Here is a 12,453-nt window from a genome sequence, read left to right as displayed (position 1 = left end):
ATTGCTGAGCGGGCGGAGCTGGGCCACTAATATGGGCCCTCTATATTAGGATGTGGGTGATTGATGGGCCTTTCCATGGCGGCAATGCCACCATGGAAAGGCTGGCAGGGTTTGGCTTTGGAGGCCAGTTGCTGGCCCCCTCTGTTGGAGGGTTGGGAGGGTGCACTGGGGGGTGGGTACCCCCCGCAGGTTCCCTGAACCAAGTGACAGGCACGTGGTGCAGGGAAATGCTGTGTATGCCCTTTTACCATGGCGGTCGGTGCTGCAGCCAGCTGCACCCTCCTCAATGGTAAAAGGCCAGTATGCGCCCGCCAGTATGGCGGGCGCATCCTAATTGGGCCGGTGGGACCGCCGCACGTCTGTCAGTCTCATCACTGTGATGATGGCGGGTGGACTAGTGTCCGCCCGCCATCATAATGAGCACCTTTGTTCAGTGGACCTATCTCGGTCCTTGTATTTAGCCCACACTCCATGGTTGGTCTAAACTTGTGACTTTGTCCCAGTCCAGCGTGACCAGCTAACTACAGTTGCCTCTTTGTGCTTTCTAGCACTAGTTCCACTTAAATCTTTAAAATTGCATACCTCCAGTTCTACTGAATGGATTTGTGTTATTTTGGTGTCAAATAATGTATTCATTCTACTCTATTTTTTTTAATTGGTGTGGGATTTTTCCTGTGTTGTGTTTTGACTTTATTAATGTATGTGTGCTGACTAAATACTTTACACATTGCCTCTTACTTAAGTCTGACTGCTTTTGTGCCAAGCTACCAGAGGGTTGAGCACAGGTTAATTTGGGGTTTTGTTGTGTTTCACCCAGACAAGAATTGTGGGTGCTGCTTGAGTGGGATTACACCCCATCCCCAAACTATAACCCAATTACCTACAACCAGGGCTTTAAGTGGGCCGGGTCTCACTGGTGCTGAGCACCTGCAGTTTTTTAAAGGGAGCCTCGAAACCGGTCTCTACCTGGCTCTGTTTTGTGCCCTGGCACAGGCAGTCCATTTTTTTCAGAACTGCAGTGACAGCAGGCACATCGATGTGCGCGTGCTCACAGTACTCACTTCTCACTAGTGGAGAAGTTACGCACTGAGTCATGCCAGGTGCGTTGTAGGGGAAAGGAAATCCTTTTAAGAGAGTCATTTTCTCTCTGGATTTCCCTTCTCTTTTTGAAACTAAGGAGCAGCAACATTGCCGTGGTGTCACCAGGGCTTTAAGTGGAAGATTGTTTAAGTTTATATAGAAGCCATAGTTGCTGCTTATTTATTTTATGCAACTAACAACCATTGACAAAGCCAGTAGTCATGACTTGTAGGTATGATGTTACTTTTTGAATCATACATCTGGATGCAATGCAGAAACAGCAAAATACAGGTCGGGTGGCTCACTATGCTAAGCACAGATTTTCAGTTTAGGTGTTTTTAAGCCACGCTCTTAAGGACATTGGCCACGCCCCTTTGAGAGAACCCCCCCGTTTTTTCATCCCACTTAAAGCCCTGCCTACAACCCTCTATTTCGCTGGACCAGACACTCCCAATAAATCTCCGAGCACAAACTTCCCTCAAGAGCATGAAAACTGCAAAGCGAGGCCTTCGAAAGAGCTTGTGGCCCCTGTCTGAGCTGGCTTTTCCACGGCCTGCCCTGCAACCTTCTATTGGAATCAATGACTTTGCCCATATCCCCTGGGAATCCGGTCAGCCACCCCTTCCCCTGGGGCCCTCGGAGGTGTGGTATACGCAAGTTACCCTCCTCTTGCGGGGGTGATGCAAAAGCGCCTGTCGGGCCCGTGGATTCACTGGCTTCTGGTGGCCAGAGAGGACCTCTAGGCACTAAAAATGGGGAGAACGGAATCATAAAGCTTGGGAGTGCGAATATACAGGAAGAGGAGTTTAGAAGAAAGAGGGAGGAAAAATACGGGTGAGAAAAGTAAGAGGGTAGAGAAGAGAAGTGGAAAGGTTACTCTGTGTGACAGAAACGACAGAAGAAAGAGAAAAGTGATACGATAGAGAAAACAGGCGGGAGCTGGAGGAAAAGCGAGAGTTAAATGGATTGGATTGACAACAGTTGATCGTAAATGGAGAGATGTACAAGGGACGAAGGGGTGCCGTAGTGGACCAGAGAGAGGAGGCGACAGTGAGCGGGAGAGAGGGGGTGTGCGGCCAGCACTGCGCATGCGTGCTTCTCATCTCCTCTAAGTGGCCGCTGCCTGCTTAGTTACTGATAGAAGCAGCTGGAGCTGCTGAAGTGAGAGCAGTAGAGCCGCGAGAGCCTGGGGGAGCTGCAGAGAGGAGCACGATCCTGGAAGGAAGCCGAGCCCCCTCCGTGTGCGTGCAGTGGGAGACGCGCACTCCGAGCACAGGCACGACCCCTCACACGTAGCCGGGACCCTGGTCAGCACCAGCCCTCTGGACAGCGTGACTCGGCGGCACGAGCTTTTTGACATCTGTACAGGTGAGTTACACCTGCTCTGTAGACTGTTGCACTTCGATGGTTTATCCAGCGCGTGGACGCTCGAGGCACAGCGCACAGACTCCAGCTCCCACCGCACAGCGTTGGCGCTGCATTTTAAAGAGAGATGCGTTTGTCCATACAGGGCACCGTGCTGCTTGGGGTCTGCTGATGAGGGGCTGGTGAACAAGATTTACTTTTTAAATTCAAAACGTCAAGCATTTCTTTCATGACTGCAACATTGTGTGTGCGTCACACCAGGCTACGCGGCTTTGGGCTGTAGGGCGGGCTGGGGCAGTGCACCCCGGGGTGGTACTTAGGATCCAAGCAAGATATTTTTAAGGTTCGCCAAAGAAGCCCGGGCAACGCGCGTTTCTTGCAATACAGTACCCCCAGCGTGCAAGCACTGCAGCCGAGGGCTGCATCTGGCTGGCCCTCTCCACAGCACCAAGCCGTCTCGGGGTCATGCCTTCTGCACAGCCACAACCTCTTCACAGCACCCCAGCCATGCCTGCTTTGCAACACCAGAGAAAGTTTCTTGGCTATTCTGCGTCACAGCGTGAGAGTTGCCCCCAAGTCATGCAGGCTTAAAAATACAGAGTCTGTCCATTGGGTTTGCCTGCAGCACAGCACCTCGGGGGTCACTAAGCATGCATGCTTCAGGGCAAAAGATGCGCTCCCACACATGCCCTCTTTACACCTGTCCCGTCAGGATGCCTGCTTCGTATACACCTAGTTGCTTCTTATATTGGCTACGCCCGCTTCACCGTTTCAAAGCCTTTCCCCTACCATGTTCGCTTCAGCCCTCAAAGCTGGTCCAATGAGAAACATGCCTGCTTCAAGTTTCAGGAACCCCTCATTGGCGGTGCCTGCTTCATAGCGCCATAGCGATTCCTGCTCCCCGCCTTCACAGCACTATGACAGCTCCCCAGGTAAGCCCGTTTCGAAGCGTCAGTGCTCCCTGTGGGGCATGCCTGCTGCACACCAGTCCTATCCTCCAGAGTACCTGCTCTGTAGCACCAGAGCTTCTCACATGCATCACTCCATTTCAGAGCCAGGCTTGTCCTCCCCGCCCAGGGTGCATGCCTGCTTCACCAGCACCAGCGCTGCCTCGTGAGCTCCGTTCCCACACCGGGTCTGCTCGCGGGGCCTGTCTGGGCCACGAGCACCTGCTAAGACTTGGCTGTTTCTCCACATCAGGGCTGCTGCACAGGCACCCCTTGTGCGCAACACCAGAGAAACTCCTCTGGCATGCCTACTACATAACACCAGAGAACAACCACGGGCTTCTGAGCATCATAGAGGCACCACGGGCATGCCTGCTTCTGAGCATCATAGAGGCACCACGGGCATGCCTGCTTCACGTAACTAGAACTGTTGCTCGGGTATCTCGTATGTCACTGTCACAGAGATACTCCACCACCGTAACTACTCCACAACGACGGAGCTGCCAGGCAGCATGCCTGCTTCATGGACCCAGAGCTGCTTTCCCAGCATATAGAAGAGCAAGAAAGTATTGGCTTGTTCCAATTCTTAAAAACTTGGGCTTTAGGGGCTACCTTCCGGCATACAGGATCTTAAAAAGAGATCTTTCGGCCCCAATCGTATTTGCAGTTTCAAAATTTTTAACGGCAATGTGGCACAGCCGCAGTCAATGTATTAAGTTATCATCAATTGAATGACTGTTTTATATTTTGGTCAATTGTTTGCAAATTATTACTGTATCATTTTGTTTTAAAATGTCTTTATGACGTACTCTTTTATGGTCCTAGAGACCGAAATAAAGATCACGAAGAAGAAGAGCTGCTTTCGAAGCCTGTCTTCTTCGTGATAACACCTGCATTGCAAGCAGGCCCGCATCACATCACCACAGCTCCTAGAGGAGGCACTCCTCTTCCAAGCACCAGGTCCTTCTTCCTGTGCACGCACACCCCTGATGCTTACCAGCTCTGAAGCTGCACACCGCCTGCTTCACAGCACTAGAAAGGAACACGCTGATTCTTGCTTACACTCATGCCTACTTCTCAGCACATGTCGATACTGGCTTGCATATCACTAATTTTGCTTCAACGCATGCCTGCTTCACAGCACCAGAGCGGCATAAGTTGATGCTTGCGTGCATAGCACCGGACTTGTTTCATAGATGCCTGCTTCACAGCACCAGAGCGGCACACGTTGATGCTTGCTTGCACAGCCCGGATTTACTTCACACATGCCGCTTCACAGCACCAGAGCGGCACATGTGGATGCTTGCTTGCAGAGCGCCGGACTTGCTTTACACATGCCTGCTTCGCACCACCAGAGCGGCACACGTTGATGCTTGCTTGCAGTGCCCCGGACTTGCTTTACACATGCCTGCTGCACACCACCAGAGCGGCACACGTTGATGCTTGCTTGCATAGCACCGGACTTGCTTTACACATGCCTGCTTCGCACCACCAGAGCGGCACACGTTGATGCTTGCTTGCATAGCACCGGACTTGCTTTACACATGCCTGCTTCGCACCACCAGAGCGGCACACGTTGATGCTTGCTTGCATGGCCCCGGACTTGCCTTACACATGCTTGCTTCACAGCACCAGAGCAGCACGCGTTGATGTTTGCCTGTACAGCCCAAACCTGCTTACACACATGCCTGCTTCACAGCACCAGAGCGGCACACGTTGCTGCTTGCTTGCACAGTCCCGGACTTGCTTACACATATGCCTGCTTCCCAGCAGCAGATTTGCTAACGCGCTACTCTGGCCCATTACAGTCCTGCTGCTAGTGACTCCAGCGTCTCAGCACCAGATCTGTCCCGAGGCATGTTCACTACAGAGCACCATGGCTACCCACAGGCGTCTTAGACCAGGCCCACTGCTCAGCTCTATTGAATGCGCACCAGGCACGCCTGCTGCAGATCCCGGAGGTGCTCTGTGGCTCGAGCGCTCGCAACACTCGGGCTTCCCAGGCCTGTGCCTGTTAACAGCAGCGCTGTGCACCCTCCACGTTTGACAGCGCGCCTGGACCGCTTGCCTGCTTTTCATTAACTACTCGCATTACACAACTTGCCTTTGCCCAGGCTGCAGTTGTGTCATGGCTTCGGCGCTTCATTAAAGTGTGTTGTGTGAGTAGTCTAGTTCCCTTTAATTCCACTGCCAGACAAGGAGGGGGTTCTTTCCCATAAGTGGGTGAACTACACATCGGTGTTTATTGACTAATATCCATCTCAAATAACACTTTCCGTAACATTCCAGACACGCTTCCAAGAGAAGTGGCGGGAGCACGCGCTGGGCGGCACCCGCCAGCAGTCTTGTCGTGAATGTCATTTGTATAGCGCCTCTGCTCCGCAAAACACTTCGACGCTATAAAAGGTAGTTTAAAAGTATGTTGCCTTGAAGTTCTCTTATTAGTAAATGCTGTTAGATCTGTCAGGCCGCACAAGAGTTCCTTTTAGGGCTGGCTGGGGTTCGAAGACGTCTGTGCAGGTTGGGGTGGGGGAGGGGCTGGCACGATGTCTACTCAGTTCCGCAGTCACACAAGTGGCTCCGCACCGCGGGATCACCAGAATGAACCCTTTTCAACGTCTGACAACAGTGTACGAAGCAGTGAATGGGTTTAATGTAGCGCTCATTTTGGAACGGGGGTTTTCGTGGTGCTCTGGCACCGGCCTCTGTGAATGGGCCATGGGTCGTGAGTGTGTTTTTACGTCTTCTGCAACCCTAGCTACTAAGTAATGTGACGCGGTACAATACAAGAGGGGGGGGGAGAGAACGTGAGGGGGGAGAAAGACTTGTTATTAGAGGAGGGGGCTCTTCTCGATTGCCCCCGTGTTGGATAAGCACCGGCAGTGGCTGCATCTGGGCATTTCTCGCCCCACACAAAGCTCCCCACCTCAGTTGAGATACTGCAAACCTTGTAAAACAGAAAACAAAAGTCCCCCCATTCCACCCCGCAGAAAACCCCCCAAAAGACACACTTTTCAAACCTAGTGCCAGGTATTGCGTAGTATGTAATGAAACTCCAAAAAGTAAATATAGCAAACGGTAACGGCAGGCTGCGCCTGGGCTCCTTCACTCCCGTCTCCGGCCCAATAATATTTATAGACACCTGTTTGATGTTTGCAACGTGTCGTTATTTTCCTGTGGTGTGGTATTTTTGGTGTCAATAAATAACCTATCGAGATTTTTGAGGCGACAGTTGTTACCGATAATATTGGACACTGAGTCTGGCCTATGACACTGATCAGTGCAAGCATAGACGTCAGCAGTTCTTTGTCAGCAGAGCTTAGCAATGCTGCAGCAGTTTGACGCCCCCTTTTAATCCCATCGTCTGTTACAGCTCCAAACTTTCCCGAAACGTTTCTCAATCTCAACGTGACCAAATGTCTCCATGTGAGGACGATAACAGCTCCCCAGTCCTGGGCGTCCTTTTTACGAACCACAGTTTTCATGAGTTCCGTTACAATTGTCTTATTTACAGCGTACGAAGACTGCAACTCCCAGCATGCACTAGTTTTTTAAATGAAGAGCGAAACTAGGGAAATAATGTATGCTGCCCTCATCACGCATGCACAAACATCCTCCTGCCCTACGTGAGTTGTGCCGTAGTTGGGCCCACGGAGGTGAATGTCACGTGTCCCTCCTAACCTCAGAATCCGCGCTCTTCATTGACCATATCTGGTAAATGTGGAACTCTGGAGCGCGGCAGGGGTTTGTTCACATGCTGTTGCTCAGAAAAGGAGGGTGCCATCCAAATTATGCCACTGACAAAAAAACGGCATTGGCTCGAAAACCAGAGGTGATCCATGCTCACGCACTGGGATTCGAGACTCTTCGGAAGTACCTGGGCCGCGCAACTTCGCAAAAACTTGTGAGAAAAGGGGTGTAATTTAAGTGCATCGGGCCATTCTATACTGGTGGACTGTAAATGAACGCCCACCCTAGCCAGGTTGCCTACATCGAGGCTCCCCTGGCACTGCAGCCCTGGCACTGCAGCACTGCTCTGCCGACCTGTCCACCCCCTCGCCCCCCACCCCTAGTGGAAATGCGCTAACATTAATCAGCGCGAAACCCGCATGGTGCACTAAAACTCCGCTTACGCTGGACCTGGGGTCATCATCAGCTATTCCAAGCCTGTGCCCAGCACAGCGCCCCCTGCTGGTCCAGTGGCTGCAGGCGGCACCGGGGGCGGGGAGGAATCTGATGAGTGAGATCTCGAAAGTCACAGTTTATCTCATGCTTTATGAATGACCTGCAGGAGGCGAGAGAGCGCGAGTGATAGCCATGCATAAGTCATGAAATAGAAGGGGCGCACGTGACGCCTTAAAGGGAAAGCACCACTCAGAGCCCTCTCTGCAGGAGACAACACAGCCACGCGCACCAGCGAGAACTGAGCGCTGTAATAACGCAAGAAAACGCACGCGCCAGCTGGGCGTGCATTCACTTCATATACCTAACCGCTCGTGCATTTTTGCAGAACAAAATCCAAAGAGTTTAAAGACTAAAAAGCAGGCTGCTCGTGGATTAAAGGGACGAGGTTATCCAGTAGCATGAAAAGACGCGTGGAGAGCAATACATGTATCTATTCGACGCGTGTCATCACCGCACATGACGTCACGACACGTGACAACATTCCATGTGGTATCACAGTAAGTGACATCACAAGAAGTGACATCATATACTAAGATCTCACACATATGTTTATCAGGTGCATCACGAGTACATTTAAGTGCATTATGATATTTTACAAATGAGATTTGGAGTCGGGGTTGTGCCAAAAAAGTGGCGCAATCCTGACGCAAAATCAGGGCCTCAACTAATCATTTGTTTTTTAAACCCTGCCACAAATAAATTGGCAACCAGGAAAAGCATGGTAGTAGAGCTCTTCTGATGAATTGGTTGCAAAGTCTGCATTTTAAAATATTTTATGGGTTAAGGCATCTGCTGCAGAGGTGCCCGGTACATTTCAGGGAATAATAATAATGGTGAGATAACTCTGCAGGTGAACGCCTTTGTTGGAGAGATCTGTGTTTTGTGAAGTCCCAGATTTGAATCAAAGTGTATAGAAGATTAAGTTGTCCCCTGCAAAAAACAATCACCCACTCTTCTTGGGGGAGTGGGCGTTTGGGGATTGTTGAACCTCTATTTTGTTGCTTCCTTCTTCTGGTTTGTTATTCATGATATCGCAGCACACATGGTGTGCATCTTATACAATGTTGTGCGCATACATGTACCACATAATTATGCAATAGTGCTCTGGTATGTGTATGTTATAACATATGCCAAATGAAAACTTGTTTAAGTCAGCTGCTAATCACACCATGTGACATGCAGATCACAGATTTTTATTTTATGTGGATAGGTCAGTGGGTTACTGCTTTGAACACAGACATCATTTTGTTACTTCCAGCTGATAAGTTGTAATCCTTCTAGTAAACAGCAGTGAGCTATGAAGGGCATTTGACTCCTACATCTTGCAACCCTGACTGTCTCATGTTTACACATCTTGTTCATTGATTTGCACACTTACATGATTTATTTTGAATGGGTAATATGTATGTTATGTAAAGCGCTCTAACACTCTGCATTGGGATGAGTAGCGCTATGAAAGGAATAAAACAGTGCTATTGAAATTGGTATTTGTGTAAATACAGACAAACCCATCTGACATTCTTACAGTTCATGCACTTATATACAGGGACTGAACAAAGTAAAAAGCGCGCATCTCCTAAGTACCGGTGAAGAGAGAACAAGCTGTGGGCTTTTGTTTTCTCTCTGTTGCATTTGCATGTAAGTGTGAGTATCAGGCATCCTACAGTCCGATACTCGATCAAAATGAGGCCTGATGACCCCATAACTTCTGCATTTTTCTTTGGCACAGCTGGAGGTGAAAAAGAAGCCCCCCCCTCTGCCTGCACGTTCCTGCTGGGGATGTAAAGCAGACAATGTGCAGAAGCAGATGAACGTGTCTCGGGGTGTCTGAAAATTACACTGGGACAAGTTCAACATATTTCTGTGGGGTCCAACTTCTTGACAGGGTGGACGGGTCCACCCTGTGAAAATAGTGGGTGGATGCCGTGTACCCCCGACTCGTGCCCTTATGAGCACCATGTACAAGCATGCGTCTCCTTGTGTATGCCTCTCCATGTGCAGCAAGGTGTCTTGCAGTGTTGCACTGGCCGTATGACATGCGACTGTCACAGCAGCCGAGTAGGGGGGCTGGGGCTGGTGATATTAATAAACTCTACATCTAGCAAACACACGTGCACATCTGGTTGATGCACTGGTCTGCATCAATGGTGCTACGGGTTCCATTCATTACTGTGCTTCTAATATACATGTAGTGTACCCTTTGTAAGGGGTGCTGCAGAATTCTGCAGAAACTGTGCTTTCCTGCGACTCCCTTTTGGTGATAAATGTTTGTTTACCAGTCTTCGGGTAAAAGTACAATGCCTTGTCACCCCTTAGAGTCCACTGTCCCTGGCAAGCGACACTGCCAATATACAGTAACTTCCCCCTGTAAGGGCGTCTTACAAGCAGCAACATGTCTCATCACATCACTTCCATCCTGATGGAACTCCACTGACCCCCCTTTCTTTCCCGCAGCATCTTCAAAACCAGCTCCACCATTTGAAAACCCATCAGCATCGTCATCGACTTCCCTGACATGATCACCAACTTTGGTACCTCTCGGCTTACACAGAGCCAGGGCACCATCAGACTGAAGACAAGGCAACATGCCTTCTCTGTCAATGCACCTAAGACATGGGACAACATCCCTGTATCCTTAAAGACCCTCCAAGCCTCAAGTTGTGGAATTAGGTAAGAGTTACATGCACATCTCCTTAAAGAACACTACATCACAAGGCAGTTCCAGTTCACTTCTGCTTCCAGAAACCAGCTGCCTGGCCAATCACTCAATGAGTGTGCCTCTATTCTGGTGCCACCTCCACTCATTTTTGGCTAGGTTTGGTCTTGAAGACGTGAGCGCAGTTAAGAGGCGTCCTTCTGAACTTGCAAGAGGAGACGCTAGTGTACGCAAGACCACAGCGGAGTCTGGCACAAGATGAAAGGCTAAGATACAGTCTGTGAGCGATTGGTAACATAGCTGGTTTCTGGAAGCAGAAGTGAACTCTTACTGCCTTGTGATGTAGTGTGCTTTGAAGAGATGCGCCTTCAACTGTTTCCTATTTGAAGCAGCTTTGGTGGGGGGTCTTGAAGGATACAGGGATGTTGTTCCAGAACCTAGCTGCATTGACGGAAACGCGTGTTGCTTTGTCTTCAGTCTGATGGTATACTGGCTCTGTGTGTGCCGAGAGATATCGATGATGGTAATGGATGACAAGGGATAAAAACCACAATAAAAAAATTGATACAGCGTTGAAAATATTTTTGGAAGCTTAATCGAGCACTTTTAGTCAGTGTACTTTGGGACTGAACTCATAGGAGTTCAGCGAATATTGATAGCATCCGAAGTATAAACATTCAGTTAGTGGGCAAGGATGAAAGGAGTGACAGCATGCCACATACACGTTTAACACTGTTTAGTAAGAGATGGTGTCCTTGATCATTGTTTGCGACTGTGGATAGCGCGTGTGTCAGTAAACATTGCCATGGATCAGAGTCCCTGTGATTGGTCAGAGTTTGCATCATCAGGCATAGATTCTGTCGTTGTTGAGGATTTGTCCTGCAGTCACAATGTGTGCCATTGGTGAGAGACTGATGAAAACAGTTGTTGATTAACAGTTGTGCCATCAAGCAAAATTTGTGTTTGTCAAAGATTGTGTGTCGGTAAGAGCTTGTAGCGTTTATTACAGCATACATTGTCCAGCATTGGGTTTCATTTACAAAGACTTTTTGGAAAATGTAAGCAGTATTTGTATAGTGCTCTTTAGCATACTTCTACAAGCCTCTTTGTATTGGCCTCTAAACAACTAAAATGTGAACAAAATTGGAATATTCAACAGATACTTATAAAGATTAGTACAAATAGAAAGGACTATGCCCTCTTCATGCTTGCGCGCATTTGGAATTGGATGTTTCTGGGCTGATTCACGAAGGCATTTAAAAATATAACTTCTTAGTACTCTCCCCTGTACTAAGAGGGAGTTCTCCATCAGTACCTTCTCCTGGACTCATAAATGTTTTTGTGAATCAACCCAGAAGTTTTATCAATTGACCGATTTTGTTGGAGTTGTAGTTGTAGTTATACCTATAGAGCGCATTAAGCCAAAAAGGTGTCTAATTGCTAACACCGGTAAGAAACAGCCGGGAGAGGCTACAAGAGCACCATTAAGGTTGAGTGAATAACCAGGTTTTTAGTTGCTTACGAAACACAGTGTAGGAATTCAGACTCGCAATATATATAGGTAACATATTCCATAACATGGCCGCTGCCACAGAAAAGGCGCCGCCAACCCATCTAGCTTTCCGTAACCTGGGAATGATCACCTTCCTCAGCACGTCAGAACTACGCTGTCTTTTAGGAGAACACCAGCTGAAAGCAGTTCTCAGGTACAGCGAGTCCCACTGGCGAAGAGCCTTATAGACCATGCAGAGAGCTTTGAAAATCATCTTCTTCGTGACGGGTAGCCAGCGAAGTGAGCGCAATCCCTCCTTAACAGAAATAAGTTTTGAAACATCCATAATTACCCGGGCAGTGGCATTTTGGATGACCTGAAGTTCATTAAGAGTCCACTTGTTGGAAATTAACTGTGGGGTGTTAAAGTAGTCAAGGCGAGATGTAATGAGGGCGTTGACCACTGAAACTCTGCATTTCACAGGTAAGATGGGAAAGATGTTCATCAGGATCCTAATAATGAAGAAGCAAGAGCTCTTTGTCCTGGTCACCTGAGAGTCGAAGGCACGGATGTTATCAGAAGTCACTCGAAGCTTTCTTGCGGCGTACACTGGGGTATGGAATGGGCCACACCTCTAAGGCCACCAGAGCTCAGATCACACTGAGTTTTGCACCCCAAAGACCAAAATCTCAGTCTCTCTGTGTCCATTTTTAGCCGGTTCTCCATCA

The 12,453-nt window shown here is 49.0% G+C and overlaps 1 protein-coding gene across 1 annotated transcript in view; it reads left to right on the top strand.

Annotated features, from left to right (window-relative positions):
- The first annotated feature begins 2,216 nt into the window (after positions 1 to 2,216).
- The window catches only part of WSCD1 (WSC domain sialate O sulfotransferase 1), a 244,185-nt gene continuing 233,948 nt past the window's right edge, over positions 2,217 to 12,453 (top strand). The window contains exon 1 of the mRNA XM_085649909.1: positions 2,217 to 2,448. The gene's annotated coding sequence lies outside the window, so the exon portion shown is untranslated. The remainder of the gene's footprint in view (positions 2,449 to 12,453) is intronic.

This window comes from Triturus cristatus, chromosome 3_2, assembly GCF_964204655.1.
Source record: "Triturus cristatus chromosome 3_2, aTriCri1.1, whole genome shotgun sequence".
NCBI classification, from domain to species: Eukaryota; Metazoa; Chordata; class Amphibia; order Caudata; family Salamandridae; genus Triturus; species Triturus cristatus.
The sequence above is the reverse complement of the archived record's forward strand: the minus strand, read 5'-3'. Positions and strand labels throughout refer to the sequence as shown.